The 25,773-nt window shown below is 35.1% G+C and overlaps 1 protein-coding gene across 4 annotated transcripts in view; it reads right to left on the reverse strand.

Moving 5' to 3' along the window:
- The window catches only part of atp2b1a (ATPase plasma membrane Ca2+ transporting 1a), a 239,432-nt gene that overhangs the window by 47,928 nt on the left and 165,731 nt on the right, over window positions 1-25,773 (reverse strand). The window lies entirely within an intron of this gene.

Raw genomic sequence — 25,773 nt, forward strand, 5'->3', positions numbered from 1 at the left:
TCGAGGCTCATTGTTTATTTTAACTCAATAAACAGCACGCTTTCAGCACGAGCCGGCGTTTTTAGCCCCGCCCACAGTCATGGACGAGTCTTCCCCCGGCGGCTAATTAAACCTGACGTCATTCTTTCCATGACGTCGCCGTTCTCTCGATTCTGGTGTTGTGTTTGATTCGCAGTGTGCAGGAACTCATTACACTCGCTGATATGAACCGGATCACTGCATTATGCAGTCTGGATCATCATCGCTCAGCCTTTGCCCAAAGAATTTACAATAAACGCTTGACAGTTAGACGTCACTGAATGATCCCCACTGAGTTTCATTCACTGAACTGATGCAAACAATATTGTGCATTTCTTCTTTATGATGCAAACTGAGTGAACTTGCATGGCAAGCATTTTTTTCTTTCTGCGTTTTCATCAAACTCAAGTCCACTGAAGCACTTAGTCTATAGTCTGGCGCCTTCCTTTTAAAACTGCAGTACAAGCATGGAGAATTTCTGTTTGTGAGGTGTTGTTTTTATATAGAAAGTCCTCATGATAGATACTACATAATTCAAATAATGCATTTAAATATTGAGGTCGGTAACAAGGAATACAAATGTGCTGCATTTCATATTTTGCATGTAGATACCAGTTTCCTCTTATGGTGATATAGATTCATATCTTCTTCCTGAAGTTTGTTGCTGCAAGACTTGAAATGCATTGGTCTAATCTAATCAATTAGGATGTGATTAAACAGTACTGATTATTCAAAAAAGCAACCCTTTGATTACATTACATGTGAATGCTCTGTTACATATAAAAGAGATTTTAATTCAATAAATACACCAAAATAAGTTATGCAGTGAAGTTCTTAAACACATAAACTCTCTGCAAATCAACCACTCATTAAATGTACAATAAAAAGACTGTTTTTTTTTACACCTGGCATCAAAGGAAAAATCCTGCAGTCCTGGTTGTTTTTTTACTTCAAAGTTTCAGTCGTGTCATAGTTCACCATTGTTGGCATTCATTGACCATGCCGTACTTGAAAGATGACTCCAAAACTGTACCCGTATTGTGGGTTTCCCCAAGAAGGCCTCAAAAGAAGCCACAGTTGCCTTCTTTCTGTTCTCTCTTTCATTCATCTTTACTGACATTTACAGCTATTCATTTGGGCAAAACGTTTGTTCCATTTATGCAAAGTGACTTGCAAATGACAAACAAAACAAATATCCGTATCTACCTGTATTTTAAACTACAATTTGGGGATTTTTTTATGACAGCTGTGAATATATGTTTTGCAAGAATATATCAATTAATATTTCGGCTGCTATTGTATTGTGTCATTCATTCATTTTATTTTCAGATGAACCGCCAACTTATCCAGCATGTGTTTTACACAGCGGATGCCCTTGCAGCCGCAACCAATCACTGGGAAACATCCATACACTCTCAGAAATAAAGGTACACAAGCTGTCAGTGCGGTAGTACCTTTTTAAAAGGTATTCATTTATACTTAAAGGGTCCATATAGTTACCTTAAAAGTATATATTAGCACCTAAACATTTTAAGAGGAACATATTTGTACTTTTTAGGTACTAATATGTACCCTTGAGGTATTAATATGGAGCTTGTACCACTCCAAGTGAACTACTAACAATGTGCAAATGATATTAAGCAGCAATTTCTTGTCTAATGCAGCATAATAATCAGCACAAATTAGGTAAAACTATAGGAACTTTGCTATATTGCTATTTCTGGGTGCTAATTAACTGCACAAAACACAGCTGCTAATGACAGCGCCTGCGTTTAAACGGTCTCTGTGTATGCTTTAACAGCCAAATAGATGCTTAAGTCTATTAACTGATTATATTTTAATTACATTACAACATTGATGGTGTAAAAGGAACCTTGTGAAAAAAATGTCATAAAAGCTTTCACAAACAAACATTATTGTGGTGACACAACGATGCATCACTCAAACATTTGCAAATGATCACATATCAATGTGCAAATGACTTTAAGCAGCAGTTTATTGTCCAATGCAGCATAATAATCAGCACAAATTAGGTAAAACTATTTTGGTATTTCTGGGCGTATTAACTGCTCAAAACACAATAAGTTAGCAAATAATATTTTGTCACCCATAAATTCAGTGTTTGAAAGTGAAACTAGGGTGTCACTGTGGCGCAGTGGGTAGCACGATTCCTTCACAGCAAGAAGGTCGCTGGTTTAAGCCTCAGTTGGGTCAGTTGGCACTTCTGTGTGGAGATTGCATGTTCTCCTCGTGTTCATGTGGGTTTCCTACGGGTGCTCCGGTTTCTCACCACAAGTCCAAAGACATGTTGTTTAGGTGAATTGGGTAGGCTAAATTGTCTATAGTGTATGAGTGTGTATGGATGTTTCCTATTGATGGGTTGCAGCTAAAGGGGCATCCGCTGGTGTAAAACATATGCTGGATAAGTTGGTGGTTCATTCCAATGTGGCGACCCCAAAATAATAAAGGGACTAAGCCGAAAAGAAAATGAATGAATGAAAGTGAAACTATGCAATAAGGACATCCTTGAAAATCATCGTTAATGTTTCAGTGTGTTTAAATAATCTAAAAGTAGTTCCCCCCCCCCCCTACAAAAAAATAAATAAATAAAATAAAAAACATGTAATATTCCAACCTGTCTGAAATTTCCTTCTTCTGTTGGAGATATTTTGGAGAATTCTGTTAAGCAGCAGCCATTGACTTCCCATAGTGTTTGTTGTTCTTACCATGGACGTTAATAGCTACCAGTTTCCAATATTCCAACGGAATCTCACGCCAATTCGTTACTTTTTGATTTAGTGGCCAATTCGTATGAATTCGTACAATCTAATTCGTACTATTTAGTTTGATTTGCTCATTACCCAGTGACGGTTGGGGTTAGGGGTGGGGTTGGGTGCCATGCCTCCTTTTTAAAATCATCCATTTTCGTACGACTTAACTCTAGCCACTATCTGACAAAACGCAAGATACTTACGTTTCCTCATGAGATCAGGCTGAACATTCTTCAAAATATCTTCTTTAAGGAATCTAAAGGATGATAGAAGTTTCATTTGTTTGGTGACTTACCCCTTTAAACAGACAGCAGCATTTGGGTCTACCAGACAATTTACTTTCACCTGATGAGTTTTATCATTAACAAGTAGGACATCACAGCACAGGACACAGAGTTTCGACTCACAGCAAAACTCTTAGCATTTTTTTGAAAGAATTTTTTAAGACCATGCCATTTTAGCGTGCGTTAAGCAAGGCTCAAAGGTTTGCTAATGTTCAATCAGATAGTGTGGGGAGGGGAGGTGTCAGCGAGTGCATTGATTGCTCAGCTTCACTGCAAGCAGCTTGTAAATGTGGAGCATGTGATGCATACGTTTGCCGTAGGAATCTCTAGAGGAACCAGTCCCTCTATTAGGCCAGACCGTTTCGGTTTGCACCATATTTTGGTCTAAAAGTAACATATAGCCCTTTCTAAGCCGCAAGAGACTGACAAACAAGTTTCCTTTCATGCTTCCAAAACCTCTGAAGTGGAGAGGACATGAATCCTATTTTTATTTGTTCCAGTTTCCACTTCTGAGATTTTTTATTTGGAGCCTCTCCCAATGGCGGCACACAGTGATGCCTGGCCCATAAGCGCATGCCCCAACAGACCTGCAAGTGCACTTCTTTAACATTCTCATATATACTCATGTGCAACCATTATGACACCTCCAAGGGTGTTAATGGTTAGGGTTTGTGGGTGTATTCGAGTAGATGAAAAATGCTAAATGTACTGTGCTGTATTAATAACCACATGAAATGATATACTGTACATATAAATTTGTTTGATTTACAAATATTAAGACCCACAGAGAATCTGTGCACACATGAAAGTCTGCACATTTCTGAGCCCATCATTCAATCAATTTATTAAATTATGCAAATGTGCAGAAATATATATTTATTCAGTTTCTAAATTAATTTCTGTAATATTATTGAATACTATTTTAATATTTTTATGGTTTATGTATGTACAAAACAGTTACGTTGTTTACCAAACAAGTTGTTCTGATTGGATTTGCATTGTAAACCTTAAATAACAGTTAAAAAGTTATTTAATTTTTATTTTATGTGTTATGTTTTTAGTTATTATACTCTCAAAATTGTACAAAATGTAGCAAAAAAAAGTCTGCAGATTCTGTCTGGGTCAGAATATAATTACATAAATACATCATTATATATTTACTTTTAATAATATTAATGAAAGCACATTGTTCTATGACATTGTTCTATGATTACGTTAATCATGAGACTATAAATTAAATAATTTATAATAATTATAAAATTTAAATTTTATATTTTAATTTAAGTATATTGTATACACAATTACATATTTAACTAATATTTACGCATGTGTATTATTCAAAGTATAAATTAATAGAACATTACATTATTAATATTGTAAAACAACAAATTTATATTATGTGTGTGTGTGTGTGTGTGTGTGTATATATATATATATATATATATATATATATATATATATATATATATATATATATATATATATATATATATATATTTTATTATTTCAATGTATTATATATACATTATGCTAATTTATAAGCAAAATATGTAAATAAGATTGTATTCATGCAACTTGCACTTAAAATATTTGTCTTATAAATAGAATATTAACTAGGCCATCATTTATTTATTCTAATTTACATTTAATTACCCATACTTTTAATAATATTAATGAAAGCACATTATTTTATTATTACATTAATCATATGATTCCATAAAAACTAAAAAATTTAGGATACCTAATAAAATGTAAATTTTATATTTTAATTGAATTATATTGTATACACATAATTGTATATATTAATTTATAATATATTAATAGAATATTAATATAGAATAATATTAGATATTAGAACATTACATGAAAAACAATAATAATATATTTAATATACATTATTATAAAAATAAAAATGACAGATTTTATATATAGAATATTAAAAGGGCTATATTTATTAATTCTAATTTAAATATAACTATCCATACACATAACATCATGTATACATTTAATAAAATTACATTAAATACACACTATACAATATAAATGAATATTTATATACAGCGCTCAGCATAACTGAGTACACTCCATTTTGAAAATGAATATTTTTATTAATTTTGTAGTGAAAACAGTCAATGTATTTTGGTGCATTTAAACAAAACAGATTTATTAAACAGATATGTTTATTAAAATAATATTTTAGTCACCAAACAAATTTAGAAATGAAAAGATAATACAAATTAAATTCAAGCAAAATATTGCAAAAAAAAAAAAATAAAATAAAATACAACCTACAAAAATTAACCAATTTTTTTGTTTTTGCTTCTCTTGATTTTCCCCCCTTTTAAAATTTGTATTTCATATTTTTCTATAACATACATCTTGGTGTATTAGTTTTTGGACCTAAAAAAGATCCAGATTTGGCTTCAGCACTGACTGATCTAATGTACAGTATATGCACAAATATAGTGTTGTATAGCTTCCTATTGAAATATGAATTTAAAAGAGAGGTTTGTGGGGGGTGTACTTATAAATGCTGAGCACTGTATATTAATAAACAATAGCTAAAACTATGAGAAGAGTAGCATGTCTGACCTTGCTGGACATTAAGCCACACATGTGATGTCAGAAGAGGGAAGTTAGTGGCGGTCTTACGTTCTTATCAAGATCTAAGATAAGAATGTTTGCTTAACAAGCAGTCCAGAGTGCACAACAAAGCATTCTTAGGTCAGAAATACTTCTATGACAGGAAAAATTCCTCAGGGCAAGCAACGAAGCCGTCATTCGACCCAACAGCGTCACTGCTGAAACTCTGCAGAAGATGACCAAAGACGAGTCCCGGAATGCTAAATGCAGCGTCAGAGAGGAGGAAAGTGGAAAAGACTCATTAGTAAACTAACACAAGAGCGTCCAGCAAACTATCAGTCAGGACACACGCTATTATTACTTCCTCCGGTCACCAATCTCCCTTCTCCAGCTCTCTGGCTCTTACTACAGCTTTTTCCACAATGTCAGCACAGAACTTCCTTCATTCTGATGGAACACACACACATACACACAGAAAAAAAAAAGACACAAGTCAGAGTATATTTAGCATTAGAATAATATACATACAGTGGCCTCAGAAAGCTTTGGTTTAGCCAAAGTTTAAATATAAAAAATTCATTGCAGAGATACTAAAATTTTAAACTGTGACACATGCAAATAACCTATACTAGAGGATCTGACTTCACATTTCTGCTGGCACTTCTTATTTTCATCTTGGTGATATTTAGTTCACAAGGTTCTCACAGGTGTCCTAGCAAAAATCAGCACAAGTGTGAACATGTTTGACACCAAAAGGCTACATTATCATTTTAAAGTCTAGATGGTAAGAAAGGGTCTGGCACAGTGAGACGTGCATACTCAGAAATGTCTACACCAAACCTAACTCTAACTCACCTCACAGCGATGTCACTTGCTCTACTGATTGCATGTGTCTGAGAGGGAATGTCTGCGCATGCACATGCAAAATTAACAATTGTTAAGCAATGAATCATTTTTCTTAGAGAGAATGCATTTAATTAATTAACCATGGCAGTAAATACATCTTTAATGTTATAAAAGATTTCTACAACTTTACAATTTTTCCAGAATTCGGAAAAAGTATGCATCATCGTTTCCATATAGATACACTACCTGATTAATTAAAAGTCTTGTCTCTATTCAAGTTTTAGGAACAACAAATAATAGCTTGAATTCTAGTTGATCATTTGGTATCAGAAGTGGCTTATATGAAAGGCAAAAGCCTCTAGATTATGCTTATTTTACCAAAATAAAATATGATCGTGCCTTGATTTTTTATGATTTAATTAGGACAGTAAGGTCCGACTTTGCTTAGACAAACATCTTGTCACTTAGCAGAAATAATGTACTGTATAGAATATAAAGTCAATGTGCAGTGAAAAAAGAATGAATATTGTGTATGACTCTGAGCTTAGAGGACTGCATCCATACATCTCTGCAATGAGTCAAATAACTGGAATGGAATGGCAAAGAAAGCGTTCTAGCAGGACTCCCAGAGTTCATCAAGATTATTTGGATTCATCTTCAATGCCTCCTCCATCTTACCCCAGACATGCTTAATAATGTTTATGTCTGGTGACTGGGCTGGTCAATCCCTTAGCACCTTGACCTTCTTTGCTTTCAGGAATTTTGATATGGAGGCTGAAGTATGATCAGGAGCGCTATCCTGCTGAAGAATGTGCCCTCTCCTGTGGTTTGTAATGTAATGGGCAGCACAAATGTCTTGAAACCTCAGGCTGTTGATGTTGCCATCTGCTTTTCAGATCTCTTTTATGCCCCCATACTGAATGCAAACCTAAACCATGATTTTTCCTTCACCAAACTTGACTGATTTCTATGAGAATCTTGGGTCCATGAGGGTTGCAATAGGTCTTCTGCAGTATGTGATGATTGGGATGCAGTTCAACAGATGATTCATCAGAAAAATCTACCTTCTGCCACTTTTCCAAATGATCAACAAGAAGTCAAATCATTATTTGTTGCTCTAACAATTGAGATTGACGACTAGACATTTGTCAGGTAGTGTATTAAGACAGCACTGTGCTTCAATAATCATAAGCAATGTTTTTGAAAGTCAGCTTATGATATCTGCAGGATCGAGATTCATTTCTACTGGAATGGATGGTTCCATTAGGAACTGTTACATCTATAGATTCTGTTCATTCTATAAATGGCTCTTCATAGTGGATAAATCCTCTTTAGATTATTAAAATGGTCGAAACACGCACACAGGCATAATACTGATCTGTAGCTTCAATGTGATTCTGGTATGATCAATGAGGCTCTCATGGCTCTTTTATTTTTGCAGTTTAGACATCACAAGAATAACTGACATATTTAAATATGTAATAATAGATGATCCAGGTGGATGCCGCACACAATGAGGGACCCCTCACATAATTGTAAAGTACTTTGGGTGTATAACAATACAATATAAAATGCACTGTACATAATTGTCTTAATATTTCACTTTATGTTTCTATATTTTTTATAAAACGCAGCATTATCTAATAAGCATAATAAGTAAAATAACATACTACTAATGTTTTTTAAGTCATATTTGCTGGTAAAATGCTTATGTAATCTTTAATATGAATGCTTCAGTCTTATGTGCTATGAAATGGTGTCCGACACATTTCTGATGCTGCTTTTTAATAAAATCCAAGGAGACGTATAACCAAAGCCAACATTTAAGGTCCAAGACATGTTATTAGATTTCAAACAGTGGAAATCCTATAAACATGGGGTTACCGCTATCAGACGCTGCTGCTGCTGCTGCAGTATGCGAAACAGGCGTGGGGCAGGTTGTTTGGGGTTAGAGAAACTTAATGAGAAACATTCATTATACCAAACATGTCATCAGACGGCTGTAATTACAATAATTGTCTCTTCTCAGAAATACTACATGGGGGTGAATATGGGGTTTGTGCGGTGTAAGACTCCTTAATTAAGTCAACAATAAACTCCCCTCACTGACGGAGCGACAGTCCTGGGTTATTTTCCGTGTGAGGGTTCGAAATGGTCCCACAAAACAAGCAACCTAGTGCTTCACTCGTTTACTCTGCTTACACTATGGTTACCATACCAAAAGATATTGTTCTGATGCAAGTTTTTGGTCTTCAAACTGCTGCCGTATGTGGTGCTAGCATCTTACACACCTCATCCAAAGGATTTTGAAAATTTTCGACTAATCTAGGCGGTGAAATACCTGAAATCATTCAGCATATACTGTACTTCCTGTAGTTTATCTGAAAATAACTGCAGAATCAAGCATTCAACAGCCATGTAAGGAATAGTTGATGACATACAATTGAATTATTTGAAAGTAATGCATACCTGAAGTGAAAATACAAAGTCATATTACTTTTATCATAAATAATTCAACAGCACAGAGTAAAGTAAACTACCACACTATTACTACCCCAGCAGGATAGGGATGCCAACATAATGTCAGATTGATGTTGCACTTCAACATCGTGGGACGTTGCAGATTGTTTGGAAATGAAAATCGGGTTTACGATAGGACCAAGCGTCAGCGTTTGTTGGAAGTGGCTTGGCGTCGATGGTGAGGTGTCTGAATAACACAGCTAAAGGGCGTCACACACCGGATGCGCCGATCAGTGCCGCGACCCGGCGCACACTTGAAAGTATCACACACCAGACGCACACATTCGCATGATATTTAAAATGAAACTAAGCAGATGGCGCTCTGTGGCGCAGCAGAAATATGAACAGTGTCCTGACTCGTGGCTGGGAGCCGCGGACTGCCACCGACTTGCGGCGCCGGTGTGTGTACCCTGATAGAAACCTATGTTTAGAATTCTAAAATGTGTGGCGCAGCGTGGTGTCGAGCGAAGCTTCTGGTGTTCGACCTGCTTAAGAACCAGGTAAGAATCTATACACCAGGTCTCGGGAGGGCGATCAGATACTATATGATACTACTATACTATACGATACTATAGTGTTTCAGACTGTACCAAAAAGGAACGGAGGGGTGAAATTACTGAAGTTTTCTGGGAGAAATAACAAAACTGGAGAGTAGCGGGAGATGGGTCTGAAATACGGGATATTCCCGGGAGTGTTGGAAGGTATGTTGCCATACCTGACAAATAAGGGTGCTTTCACACCTGTGAATTGATTCAGTTGTTCCGAAACAGAGATTACAATTGTTACATGGTTTATTTTGCAGCGGCCCGCTAAGCTGTCAGGAGAGGTGGTGGTTTGGTGGTAATTGACAGGGTGCGCGCGCGATGTGTCTGAGGAGAGACGCGGTGGGGAGGGGTGAGAAGGGTGCGCGACGATGCCTATTTGAGGACTGGGAGGGAGACGCGAGATTACCGTGAGATCATCACTTGTTTGCGGGCATCCGGAGACTTGCGAAACTTCCGGCCCTACTCGTAATTCTCTCTTCATATAGTCGTAAGCCTATTACATATCCATAAAACACTGTGATATAACTGCGCTTGGATCGGATCGCTTTCTCACTGCAATCGAACCGCTCCAGGGTTCGTTTCAATCGAGCCGAGACCACCTCATTCAAGCGATCTCGGAGCGATTACTTTGGCGCGGAACAGAGCGCGATTGCCCTGTTCACATATGCCAAACGAACCGCGCTAACTGGGCAAACGAGATACGTTCCGAAACAAAAAAGTGTAGGTGTGAAAGCACCCTTAATGGCAGTATTTGACGTCAATATGACATAGGCTTAAGATGTTGCCTCGATGGTGGATTTTGGTCACTTTCCAACACAACCTAAAAATCAACCAAATATCAACATCATTTGATGTCATTATTGGACGTCAAAATAGCATTGTTCTTAGATTCTGGTGACCTAAATCTAACCTTATATTAACATCCTTTGATGTTGTGTGTCTGCTGGGACAGTTAGAAACATTTTACATCTGTCAGGTTTTTTGTTTTCATGGGACTAAAATCCATTCAAGAACTGCCTTGAACTTCTTTAGCTGTGCGTTTATCGTAAAATAATAGCATGCAACATAATAATCATCAGCCAATCAGGATCAAGCATTCAACAGGCCTGTAATGTAAGCAATAGTGCATGACAGATCATTGAATTATTAGAAAATAATGCACATCTGAAGCGTCAAGTAGAGTGTGCATCATTTTCTAATGATTCAATGAACTGCAGTCAATTATTCCACTTATAAAATGGTTTTCACACTTAACTTTAAACCATTTAAGACCTGCACTCCTTACAATGTTCATCAGCCAATCAAAATCAGGCATTCTGTGGTGCAACTTAAAATAAAACCTTCAGAAATAAGACCGCAAGAAAGATGTTAGTCTACTTTGGGCAGGGGCATGTTTGTGTTTCCAGTATCCAGTGGAATTTACAGCAGGAGCTCAGAGGTGAATGGCCCAGTGGAGTAAGACTGCAGCTGTACAGTGTGTGTGTGTGTGTGTAAGAGAGAAAGAAGGGGACAAAAACACAGACAGTGCTCTTAGTCAGCACTGGACCGGCAGCCGGGCTGGGGGGCCAAGTTTCCACTTGCGAACAATAATTCACCTCAAGTGCCCAGTGTGTGTGTGCACATGTGTGAGTTGACATCCCTCAATCTGAGAGCTGCACAAGTGCCTCTTCCACCCCAACATCCTCCACTTCCAAAACTTCTCCATGTACTGTAAAGATGGGACGTATTTACACTCAAGTGTTTGAATGTGTTTGTGTATTTTGCGTAATGGAAGCAGGTCTCCTCAAGAAGGTCAACGAACCACCATACACACAGTGAGGGTGGAATATTTCGGGTTCAATACAAGTTAAACTTAGTCGGCAGAACATGTGCTGCCAAAAATATCTGACTTCTGCCTTGTTTATGTTAGATCGGATGCAATTAGGGTCAGTTTTGCAAGGATATGAAGTTACAGAAGCAAGTTTGATAGCCTAATTTTTATCATGGTTAATCACAGTTGTGCATGTATTGTTTATGTTTTGTGGGTAAACTATTGAAACACTACAATTTACAAATTTTACCTTAAAGAGAACTAAAACAGATTTTTGTGCTAATATTATGGACTGATGGTGTTTATTTAACTTTAAAACAGGGATCTTTTTTAAGGGGACAAAACATGTTGCGTCTTATTTATTCTGTAGAGCTGTCCATCTTCCCTAACTTGTAAAGATTAGATACATTACCAATAATTCCAGGATATACTTTAACACTTGTATCTATTGTAGGATCCAACCTTTTGGTTTTGAAGTCTTTAATATGTTTTCTAACAAAATCTCTAACTAAAGTTTGTGGAAGGAAGGTTGTAATTTTGTTTTAGCTGTTTAAAGGAGCTAAATGTTCCTTCTTAAAGATCTTGAGCTGTTAAGATCCCCTTATCTTTCTATTTGGGAAAAAATATTTATAATATAATTGGGAGGGAATGTGTGATTACTACAAATTGGAGAGTCCAAATACATATCCAGAATTTTTAACAAAACATGTTATTACATTTCAAACAATCCAAATGGGGTTAACAGACATGTATGTAGTAATCTGATTATAGCTGTGCATAAACCCATTGAATAGCTATATAGCTAACATACTAGCTAAGGCTAACCAACAAGTTCACTGTAGTTTGCAGAAGTGGTCTGTGAAACAGGCATAAGGTAGGTTGTTGAGTTAATTTAAGTTGATTTAATCTTATTTTATTTTTATTTTATTTAATTTTTCATTTAGTTTTTTTTATCTCAACTTATCTTATTTTATTTTTATTTTATTTTAAGTTTAGTTATAGTTTTGTTTTATTTTATTTTAATTTAATCTTATTTTTTATTATTTTAATTTAATTAAATTTAATTTTAAATGAATTAAGATTATTTATAGTAGTGCATTTTTCAGAGTATTGTGACAATCCAATTAAAGTAGTGTGCTACAATAAAATACATTTATACAAAAATATGATATATATACTAAACTAAAATAAAATAAAATAAAATAAAGTAAAATATATGGTTGTTTCAGTGTGCCCAAATAGAAAATCTACTTTAAAGTTCACAATCTGTAGAGACCTTTCAAAGTGCATTGATTACAATGTTACAGTTGTTTATTGTGCCTGGGCCTGGAAATACTTTGGTTTATGATGGGATGAACTAAAATGTATTGAAGTTTAAGCTTGTTTGCTTTGATTTTAATTTTTTATTTTTAAAAATGTTTTAAATATTTTTTAAAATATATTGATTTGGTCGATTGAACATTTGGTTTTGGTTTATTTGATTAAATTCTACATTTGTTAAAACTTTTTTTATTTATTGAAATTTTTTGAAAAACTGTAGTGGGGTTTCTACATCTGGCACCCAACCCATTTTATTAGTCAAATACAACCACAGAATAGTCTTCAGAAAATACATAAATCCTTATTGTAAAAACAGTAGTATATCCTGACTTACAATTCTTTTAAAAGATCCTTTTAATTTTTTTAGTATTAAGTAATTACTATGACAGTATGTGATTTAGGATACAGCCTCCTTTTTGTCCCTTCATCAACAAACCCAGGCCAAACCATGTGTTTCTAAAAGAGTTCCTACCATACCCTTATATAAAGGCCTTTGTGTCTGTGTTTATGCTTAAACTGAGAGCCGTCTGTCATTTAGCAGCATCTGTGTTACCAAATTGTTGGAAACGGATCTACTTATGTGTCATTTTCACCTCATTGAAGTGCCTAGCTACAAACCAAGTGACCAATCAGCCATCATTTGCTCCGCTAAACTCTCGACTCTCCTCAGGTGGCTATGCTGGTTATGGATTGTTAAGAATTGAAGCAGCTCTTATGGGAACTGGCGCCCTTTCGTCTCACTCTTTTCCTTTTCCCATGGACTATATACCTGATGTGAGCCATGAGGGAGAAAAGAGGAAGAGGAAAAGGGGTAATTCAGTGGGCCTTCACATCCTGAAGTCCAGTAAGAAAAACATACATGCACATGGCCCTCGTCTGTAACAGGTAACAGATCTGAACTGAGTGCGTTGTATAGGAACGGAAGAGACGGAGATAGATGATGATAGAAAGAGTGTGAAGCGGAAACAGAAATCGCATACTGTGAGGTGTTGCATTTGGTTTGAAAGCTCATTGGTCCTTTAAATATCTGATAGTTCTGATTGGTCAATATAATTTGTATGATCTCATTTATACATTTTAATAAGATTTGCACCCCACCCCAAAATGACAGTTGGGGTTAGGGGTAGGGTTTAAGCAGGGGCATATTTAGTGATTTGGGGGCCTCAAGCAATTTCAGTCATGGGGCCTAACAGTCAACGTACAATTATTTATTTATTTTTTTTTGCCTTTTTCTTATATCACTTAATTGTCCTTTCTACACTTCTTTCTTAAAATTAAATGACAATAATAATAACAACAAATAATCTTCTGTTTTTTAAAACTAAATCTTCATCTGATTTGACTGCTCTATGATTGGGGGTGAAGACAAATATAATGGGAAACACTTTAGTCAATTCATGCTTTAACTACTGGCTCATTTCATGCCTATTATTAAAATATTAACCGTTCATTAGTCGTTATAAAGTATGATCTTATTCTGCATACCTAATTCTACCCAAAACCTAAACCCAAATTCTACCTTACTAACTACACTGTAAAACCCAAAAAGTTAAGGCAACTCAAACCATTTGGGGAAACCGATTGCTACAAACCATTTGAGTGAAACTAATCTATGTGAGTACTGTGAACTTACTCCATTTAAGTTGAAGTAATTTGGTATTTAATTAACTCATTACCTTCAACACCGAGTTCAAAACTCTTTTCAAATGAGTAGAATTAATTTTTTTAGTCAGTTTTGAATTAATTACATTCATTTCATTTGATAAAGTTGACTGTTGGGTTTTACAGTGTATTAATAAAGAGCTAATTAGTAGTTTATTAAGCTAAAAGTGTTAGTTAATTAGTTAGAATTGTGACCTAAACTCAAGTGTTCCCATTTAATATAATAATTACATTAACATTTTATTTGTTAGATCCTTTATATAAAATTGGACAGATGCTATATGTCATTTATTAATCTATTTTATACTTCTAGGTATTTATTGAGGGCCTCCAAATTTCCTGAGGCCGTAAGCGGCTGCCTTGCTTATTGGTTAAATCCTTCCTGGGTTTGAGGGCATGCCTCCTTTTAAAAACCTTTAGTTTTTTCGCATGAATTAAATTGTATGAATTGTGTATGAAGTCATACAAATTTGTACAGAATTTCTGATAAAACTGGTCTTTTTTGAGTTGTACAATGTTCCTGCACTGTAAAAAAAAAAAAAAGAAAAAAAAAAGTTGATTCAACTTAAAATGAAGGCGACAAACTTCAGGACATTTTTGAATTGACTCAACTTTCAATAAATTACTTCACTTGACTTGGTTTAAGTTGAGTAAACTCAAAAATATCCTGAAGGTTGTTGCCTTAAAATCTAAAGTTTTTTTTTTCAACTTTTATTTTTACAGTGTGCTCCATCATGCCCATGGGAGTCAATTTGTAAAACGAATAACAATGTCTTTACTGAATAATGTTTTGACTTCTACTGACTTTTATAAGGTAACCTGTAATAATATTACCATTATGAATTAAATATATACTATATATATTTATTATATTATAAATAAAATATATTTGAGCATTCACATTTTCTAATTGCTTTAAAAACCACCTTATGAAAGCTTTAAATTGTTGTTAAATGTGACTGTTTCCATGAGGTGTATTTTCAATTTTAATTCATACAATTTGCAAGGTAATGAAAAAGGATCTATAGTAAAAGCATATTAAACAGATTTTGTTTCAGTAAATGTTTCCTTCATATCTATGTAGATCTTATTTAGACCATTAAAATGTCATGATGGGCAGAGCTACTCAGACTCCTTTGGTAAAAAAAACTAATCCATAGCGTGGAATTCAAATGAAATCTGTTGTTCTTTCCATTAACCACTAAAAATGTACCCAACTATCACAGTTTCCAGTTACAAAACCCCTGAAAATGTAAAAAGACCTATTTGAGATGATACAAGACAGTGTTACTTCTCAAATCTCTTTTGTTTTCTTTAACGATGTCCCCTGCCCATTGAAATCAATAGATCTGCATCCTTTTCTTTCTCCAGACGGTAAGCACCTTATTGCTCTACAGTATATGCACCCAGGCCACATGGTTTCAACAGCAGCATCTGTGCTGTGCTGAATGAATGAGCAAGCGTGTGGTTAACCCATAAACAGAGCAGGGAGAAAGTGGAAAGTGAAGTGAAAAAATGGTGCTGTGCTAAAACTAGACCACAACCATTTTAAGAGCTGAAATTTTCCTACATCTGACCACTGGAACAAGACAAGTGGCAACTAGTGCTGCAAAATGATGGCATGCTCTTTCTTTAGTCATTTTCTCTGATTCTTTCCATTTTCAGGAAGTCAGACAAGTTTAACAGTTGTGATCTCAAGGGGTCGTCAAAGCTCAGATGGTGGATCAATGACTTTGCTAGAAAGACGTCAAGTGGAGCTTGAATTATTCTCTCTTTGTATTCACACCATAATCACGTCAACCCTCAGCACTGTGCCGTTGTGGTAACTTGTGATCAAGAGCACACTCACAACAAAGAGACTGTCAATCTGTTACATGCAGAGTATCATTTTAGACCAATGAGCTTTCAAGGTAGGCGGAGCTACTCCGATTCTGTGGGCATAAACAAACCGAATGACTGAAAGCACATTCGTGTCAGAATTTTTTTTTAGCCTACAATCATTGCCAGTTTCTGGTGTGTAACCTGCACCCCCCCTCCCCGACCCCCACTGTAAACGTTCTATTCTTGTTCTATTCTATTTCTGCTTGTGCTTTCTTATATCAATTCCTTTATTTACATACGCTTTGCATACATTTACATACGTTTGAACTCTCCGTTTTGTTTGTATATGCTGTTCGAGTACAGAGTGTGAGTGAGTGAGTGTTTCATCTTCAGATTGAGATTATATTTAATAATCATTGCACTTTAGCCGTGTTCAGTTTTAGATGAAAGCCATCAGAACTATTAGCATGGAAAATCGGATTAGGAGAATGGTTTATTTTGGTAACCTGTTGGCCGTAAATCAGACTGAGGCTAACAGAGGTGTTTGGTAAACCCGCCACACTGGTTTTGCTGTAATCGCCCTCTTGTTTTGGATGGCCAGCATGTGGGGAGTGAGAAATCAGTGTCTATTACAAGGCATCTTTTTCTTAGAACAACAAAGAGGAAAAGTTGTAATGCCAGAAGGTGAAATGGCATGCGTGTTGTTGTTTTATTTAATAAATAATTAACCGTAAAAATTTAAACAGAGAAATTAAATTAAATGAACTGGTATTATTAATAAATATAAACTACAGTCTAACCACTCCTATTAAATATATATACACATACATACATACATACTGTATTCAACACTTTATTGCCTTGGAATTTTAAGGTTCTATCTGCGTTCTAAACGATTTTGAGATATTGAACTTCAAAGATTTTGCATTCCATACAGCAAACAATGTGTTTAACAGTTTTTTCATACAATAACATGACAGAGACCCTTAATGTACTCTAAATATAAATGACCAAAATTCTCTTAATTTTGCAAATTGTGGTAAAAAATATAAAAAATAATGCAAATGCAGGTAGAACCTTCTAATTCAAAAACGTCAACAAAGGAGCAATCCGGTTGTTGTTGCTAGATCAGATACGTTTGGTTCCAGAAGTTAATGAGAATTATTTGTATTATTTATTACATTTCCCATTTATTGTATTTTATTAACGTCTACCCACACCCCAAACGCCACAATACTGTAAAAACAGTGGTTGTACAGATTATTATTCATGTTATTTATTTAATGACTCAATAAATTTTTTTTTATTAACACCCATCCCCACCCCAACCCTAAACCCAACCATCACCACTGTAAAAATATTAATTATTGTTGTGCGTATGTTATCGACTCGCATTTCTGGCCGGCCGTGTGGCCAATCTAGACTTCACCCAGTCTGGTGGAAAGAAGAAGAATGCTGAGCCTGATTGGTTCTCGTGCATGCATTCGAAATGCTGATTGGCTCACAGAAAGAACCTTACAGAGTCAAGCTAGAGTTTGACTTTAAATAAAACCCTTTGATTTTTTTTTTTATATAAAAAGCTCTACTTGTGTAAAAAAAAAAAAAAAAACTTTACATTACATATTGTCCATAAGTTTTTATTTAATAAGAATATGTGAATATCTCAATTTTGACAAAAATGTCAGATAGAACCTTATAATTCTAAGCTGATGACTTGTGGATCGAAAATGTTTTTTCAAGATTATCCTAATGAGGTTTGTTCAATGTTTTACAACTTTGAAGAAAAGATGAAAAGATTTCAACACATTTCTAATCATAATAGTTTTAAAAAACTAATTTCTAATAACTGATTTATTTTATTTTAGCCATGATGACAGTAAATAATATAAGACCCTTCTATACAGCTTAAAGTGACATGTAAAGGCTTAACTAGGTTGATTAGGTTAACTAAGCAGGTTAAGGTAATTAGGCAAGTTATTGTATAACGATGGTTTGTTCTGTAGACTATAGAAAAAAAAAATAGCTAAAAGGGGCTAATAATATTGACCTTTAAAGATTTCTTAAAAAATGAAAACTGCTTTTATATTAGCCGAAATAAAACAAACAAGACTTTCTCCAGAAGAAAAAATATTATCATGCATACTGTAAAAATTTCCTTGATCTGTTAAACATCATTTAAGAAATATAACAAAAAGAAGAAAAAGAATTTAAAGGGGGCTAATAATTCTGACTTCAATTGTAAATAAGCAATTACGTTAAAAATAACATTAAAAATTGCAAGAAATCTTCATATTTGGTGCATTTGTAAATATACTTAATCCCCAGCTTATTATATATTATCTTGATTATTATGGTATATATACATAGATGAATGTCTAAAAGTAATGAATGATACTAAATAAAACATCATACACAGTATTTAATATTAGTACTAAATACACTAAACAGAAACCTTACAGTAATAAATAATTACAAATACTAATATATATACACACACGTTTTAAATTCCTAAATATGAGATATACATACTTCGCAAGCCTAAACGCCCTTAAAGACCTACAGTAGGTGTAAAAGCATGGAGACAGGCCACTCTTTGTTCCCGTACAGTGAAGGAAAAATATCACATCTCTGTTTGGAAAGTCTCTGCCAAACCCTAAACCAGGTTAAACACATCTCAGCTAAAAAGGGGGAAAAGATTTTTCATTTTAACATCAGACTGAAAAAGTGACTACTATTCTGAGCCCCGTTCCATTAATATCCATTCTGCAACATGTATTAAACAGCCTTTTTAGACTTGGGGTGTATTTCTGCATTTCCGTTCATGTCTGAGCAGTCGCAGATGCACCGTGGAATAAACTTAAGAGTTATTTGCTTTGCCGTGAAACGAAAGGTCGCGTTACAGAAATCTTTACTCTGGAAAGAGCTGAGTGATGTGAATTAGCCTTAGCGGTAAACTGTATATTTTGGAAGCAAATGTTAACAGGTCATTCAACCCAGTAGCAGCGTCTATATACATGATGAAGACAAACTGCTCGGTCGCACCAGTTGACACGTCTTTCCATCAACTAACCCCCTAAAAGTCGTAATGTTGCCGTTTGGTCATGGCGACGGTGGGTGTAAACAGCGCAGGCCAAATTCAGCTCCCTGTGCCAGCATCAGAGCCCGGTCTGTTGGTCGTCTGGCTGTGTGATGCAGGCCAGCTGGAATCCAACGGTCGTTTACATCCTCCTGTCAAACAAGAACCTCCAGGCTGTCAAACTTAGTGGAAAGACGACAAAAACTACACTCCCCAGAGCTCGCCCTGGAGAAATGGCTTGAGGAAATGGCTAAATAAGGACAGAAATCCTGACGAATGTTTGGAAGCCATGGCGAGCGCTGCTAATCATCTGGAGCATTTGATGGCTGTGTTCTTTCTGTGTTTGTTGTAGAGGAGACCAACCTGTACTTTCTCTATACGTATGAGCTGCAGATGAAACGTGTGCACGATATGAGGATACCGAAGAGGCAGGGTGGCACTGGGAATCCCAGACTGAAGACCGGCCACCCAATTTTAATAGCCAGAATATGCTAATAAATAAAACGTGCACATTGTCTTGTGTGAATGTAGTTGGAATAAGGAGGTCTACAATGCCTTAAAGGGGATAGTTCACCCAGAAATGAGAATTCTGTTATAATTTGCTCACCATTTACTAGTTCCAAACCTGTTTGACTTTCTTTCTTCTGTTGTACACAAAAGAAGATATTTTGAAGAATGCTCAAACCGGTAACCATTGACTTCCTTAGTATTTGTTTGTCAATGGTTACAGGTTTTCAGCTTGTGTGTGAAGAAATAAACGGAATGTTAAATAACTTAAGTGTTGAAACCATTTATGGGTGAGTAAACAGTGAGTACATGTTTTGCGGGAGGTGGGGGGTGAACTATCCCTTTAAAAAAGATTAGTTAACTGAATATCTAAATATATAATGTTTAACCCTTTATGCTGCACTCCTTGACCCATATTTTGGATTGAATAAAATACCGACACAACAATAATGATGACCTATGGATAAAAGGTCAGCCATGCTCGTTAAAGGGTTAACTAATTAATGCACAACAATAATATTATAGTAGTACAAGTAATAATAACCGTCATGGACCTCATTGAAGCACAATGAGGATATTTCACTTTTTTTATTTTGCCTCCAAAACATGATGCTCATGAAAACCGGTCGGTCTGAGCACAACAAATATCAGATAAAGTGAGTCATGCTGTTTTTATTCACTCTTGTTTTATTTGCAGCAATTACAGGAGTATATCTTTCTAGCACAGTGTCAATATTTCCTGAGAACGTCTACACTAATGTTATCTCGAGCTTTCTGCAACTGAACACAAAGGCTTTCCTTTGAAACTTTCCTCTGTGAAGGAATATGATTGAGTGACATTGACTGTGAAATAGGCCTGTGACTGTGAAATATTTTTTTGTTTGTTTAGTTTTTTGAAAGGGAAAACCTAAATCTCCTACACTGACAGTATTTGTTTTCAGTTCTTTGTACCTTTTTAAACTAAATTAATCCTGTTCTAACTTAATTTTATAAGTTACGCAAGTTGTTTTAAGTCAGTTTAGCAAAATATAAGTTTAATGGATTCATTCGTTTGATTCAGTTTAAATTTAAGACAACCTGGATTTTCTTTACAGTGCATTAATGGCAAATGTTTATAGTATATAATAATGACTTTGTAGAAGTTGCATTCGTTTTTTGGGGGTTATTAAATATGCCAAAAGTTTTTGCATATTTTAAATGATTTGAAATAGTGAATGTGGTTCATGCATGCTCAGTTCTAATTGGATTAATACTAATTAGAAATTTTAGCACACATTAAAGGGGCAAAAAAGCCGAACTATTAGTGTGAAACAAAAAAATTAAAAGTCAACAGGATTTATTTGTGTCATAGTGTTTAAAAGAAACTATAGTTCTCTATTGCTCATGAGGAAATTAATGACATACTAACTGGGAAAAAAGTGTAACATAGTTTCTTTTCATAAAATGTCTATGGTTCACCAGGAGTCACAGGTTTTAATTTTTTGTTGCCTGTATTTGTTTTTGGGTTCTCAAAGTGTTGGTCTTCAATGAACCTAAACGAGCACATGTCACTCCGCTGCTAGTCCGTTTGCACTGGCTGCCAGTTGCTGCTCGCATCAAATTCAAAGCTCTGATGTTTGCCTACAGTGACTTCTGGCCTTGCTCCTTCTTATCTGCTCTCACTTCTGCAGATCTATGTGCCCTCCAGAAACTTGCGTTCTGTGAATGAACGTCGCCTCGTGGTTCCATCCCAAAGAGGCAAGAAATCACTTTCGCGAACGCGCATGCTCAATCTGCCCAGTTGGTGGAATGAACTCCCTAACTGCATCAGAACAGCAGTCACTCGCTACTTTCAAGAAACGACTAAAAACTCAACTATTTAGTCTCCACTACACTTCCTAATCTGCAATTGCCTCTCTGAATATCACATTAACTGTACCCAAAAAAAAAAAAAAAAAATACTAATACTACTAATACTTCCCTTCTTAGACTTTACAGACCTGAAACTTGCCTATAGCACTTATTCATTGTTGCTCTTAGTTGTGTAAATTGCTTCCTTGTCCTCATTTGTAAGTCGCTTTGGATAAAAGCGTCTGCTAAATGACTAAATGTAAATGTAAATGTTGGTAGCCATTGACTTGCGTGTTATGAATCTTCTCTTCTTTCAGCTAAAATCTTCTTTAATTATTTACAAAACAAATTTTCTTCTTCTTGAATGGCTTTAGAGTGGGTAAACTAATAGGAAATTATTTTCATTTTCATTTTTTCATCTTCAAGGGAAACTTTGAAAACAAAAACAACTCTTTTTCTGTTGTTGTTATTGTTACTAGAACCACTGGTTTTACTGGTTAAATTACAGGAGAATAAGATTAAGATTATACTGTTTTTGACAGTCTCCTTTAACTATTCTGTTGACCATAAGCAACATTTCAACTACATGTCAGCTACCTATCATTATTGCATTAGTAGAGCATAAGTAAACTGCTTGGGTTTTAAATAATGAAGCAAATTTACATCTAATTGCAAAGTTACTTGTTGTGCTCAAATGAAACTAAAAAGGACCATCAAAATAACATCTTAACAGATGGTTTGACCATAAATCAAAATGACCGTGTAAATTTTTTTATTTAAATGTAGGTTTAAGGTTAAGCTAAGTTTATAAAGTATATTGAAGCTATGGAAGCTTGGTGGAGGGTGGGGGTGGGGGGTGCTCTTTTTGCAGTTATACACCTCATTTTCTATTCAGTTATGAGATTTAAATACTGCATTGTAGTGACGTTTAAAGCTGTATATTCTGCTGAATTTGCTAGTTGTGATGGTCATCATAAGCACATTTTTTGATGTACCAGAAATGTTAAAATAAATACACATAAATACTTATTTTCAAAATACAAATGTATAACATCATATATCGTTAGAAAAAAATAGGAATCTGTTAAAGTTTTAAATTAAAAACTATAGCCGACTGTCAACTATTAGGCAAATAACAAACTGGGCAGCACATTCGACTGCCCTCAGACAGAAATTGTTCATTTGAATAATAAAAAATGTGAACATAATAATAATAATAATAATAATAATAATAATAATAATAACAACAACAACAACAACAATAATAATAATAATAATAACAATAATAATAATAACAACAACAACAACAACAACAATAATAATAATAATAATAATAATGTTGATTTTTCACAATTTTTCTAGCCTCTTTTGTAAAAAAAGAAAGTACATTGGAAAATTCATGCATAACAACATTAGCCAAATTAGTACTCAAATTAATTTAATATGGGCCGCTTTTGGTGCTTCACATCTTTTTTTATTGGTCATTATTGTTTCAAGAATAAGGTCCAAGATTTATAATAAAAGTTACTTGTAAAATGTTTTCTCTTTTAAAAAACAATACGGTAGCGAAAGAAGACTTCTCTTACGTCAGAATATAAAATTAAAGCATTTGTTAGTGTTGGCTAAAACTGATTAGCTAAAGTCACACTAAAGCAACAGCCAACAGAGGATTCCGCTTGGTCTTAAAGCCTTTTTCGATGGCTTATTTTGCTATTTATGTTGGCATAGCAGTCAAAATAAGACAAATGAGCTCATGTATGGGACTAATTCTGGACATTTGTCAGTGAGGGGTGGGTCTTCCCAACCCCTCTGGCTATAGGCATGTATAAAGAACAAAGCTTTTTGTAAAAAGTCATTGGGTCCAAATAGCATGCCAAATTACATTTTTGACTGTAATCAATGTGGAGCTTCACATATTTAATGTTGTTTAACATCATGCCCATTATTCAGTTCGTTTAATGTAAATATTGTGTCTATTCTGACTGAGATGGCTTTCATTTTATGATTAAAAAAAAAAAAACATCAAAGAAGAAAGAAAACGAACAATGTTTGAACAAGATGTGAGAACATGATGACAAAATGTAAAACTTCAGGCAAACTTTTAGTGGCTCGGCTATTGTACAATGGTGCATAACCCATAAAGAAATGCAATGGCTCACTTTATGCACATCGCCAATGGCATTAAAGAGTATGCGCAGATTAAACGTCCACCCACTTAGACATTTCAGTCCACTGAATCAAGCAGTCATGGTCATCTTGCCCAGTGACGTGACTGCGGCTGTATGCGCCTCTATGTGGGTCAGAGTTCTGTGATGCAGGGCTGACGGTGGCTTCAGCAGCCGTGTGCATTGTACCTGCTCATTCATTATAAAACACCTGCACAAATAATGAATGAGCATGGTGAGTAACCTGAGGATGAGGTGGGATAGAAAAACTCCACAGCCTCTTCTCCTTTCAACTTCAAAAAATACAATACAAAAAAAAAATTTAACCCAAGGTTTAAGAGGGTAAAAACAGGAAACAGAGGCAGCAATAATTCATAAAGAGGAGGAAATGACCACCCTAATTCGGAAAAAGATATTTGCATCTTTCCCAGGCTTGGCAGTATTCCTCTTGTTGTGCGTTTCTTGGGCAAACTACTAGTGCGTATTTCAAGGAGCACTCTTCATTTGCACCGGTAGCCAGATACTTTGGCCTAATGTTGATAACACCGCAAGGAGTGTTGTACATCTGTCTAAAGAGCAGGATAGGATGTTTACTTTTACGGGGAAAGAAATGAGTGCCCCGGGTGTTCCATTTAAACAATGGAAAAATACTTACTGTAAGTGTTTCTGCTGAATTTTATCTTCAGAGACGCAGGTGTTTGGAGTGCCGGGGACCCACGCGGCAGGACCCTTACAGCCCAGCAGGTACGGCTGTTCGTCCCCTGTACAGGCTCCATCTAATTAATTAAAACCTTCACACCTCAAAAAACACCCATTGATTTCAGGCAGTAAGTCTTGAGCGCAGGTGAAATGAGGAGGATGCTGAGGGTTTGGGTCAGTAGTGTAGGAATGAAGTAGTCAATCATTTAGTTATTTTTTTTTCGGTGATAATTTAGGTCTTTGCCGTGTAGAGTTATGGCTCCTGCAAAGTTTCTCAGGAGACAGAAAGAACATCAGTTTCAAAGAAGTACGCTGACAGAAAAAATGTGAAAAAATGTACCTTTAGGGGTACAGCAGGTTTTTATTGCCATCATTTGTCTTCAGAAATTATTACATGCTACAAACAAACAGTAACTGAATGAATCTTAAATTTGGTAACTAATTAAGTAATGAAATAATAAAATCTAACAACTCTAATTTGAATAAATTTATTTAAAAAAAACTTTGGATTTGAGAATTTTTATGAATCCGTTTACAATATGAACCATTCAAGCTAGAATGAACCAGAAATAAGGGAAAGTCGTTGAGAATAAACCAATTTAATAAATCTTTCCTTAGGATGGGGTATGTGAAAGAGAATCACTTTGAATGAACCAATAAATGAATCAGACCTTCCAGTGCTACATTTGAGGGGTTGGACTGTTTAGAATAATAATGTTAGGAATAAGCCGGTTGACTAAAATAAATCAGACTGATTCAGAATAAATTATTAAAATGAATCAGTATAAGAAAGAAGATGAATCTCTTATCCTAAGACAATTTAGGAGGAATCATTTAACTAAAAATGAATCAGCCTTCCTGACACCAGTTTGAAAGAAAGGACTATTTAAAATGAACTGATTCACTAGAATGAATCAGACTTTTCAAGATGACAAGTCAAAAAAAAAACTGATTCACTAGAATGAATCACGTAGAATGAACTAATTAATGAATCAGACCTTCAAGTGCTACATTTGAGGGGTTGGATTGTTTAGAACATTTGATTAAATAAAATGAATATGATTTTCAATTAATACGAGAGAGAGAGAGAAAATCTATTAGGATGAACTGATTCACTAGAACAAACCAGAATTGACTTAAATAAATCAGACTCTTCATGTGAAAGAAATGAATCTGTTAGAAAGAATCATTAAAATGAATCAAAAATTTCAATCAGTAGAAGAGAGAGGATGAATCTCTTATCCTAAGACGATTTAGGAAGAATCACTTGACACCAGTTTGAAAGAAAGGACTCTTAAAAATCAACCGGTTCACTA

The sequence above is a fragment of the Danio rerio genome, chromosome 4, assembly GCF_049306965.1.
Source record: "Danio rerio strain Tuebingen ecotype United States chromosome 4, GRCz12tu, whole genome shotgun sequence".
Lineage (NCBI taxonomy): Eukaryota > Metazoa > Chordata > Actinopteri > Cypriniformes > Danionidae > Danio > Danio rerio.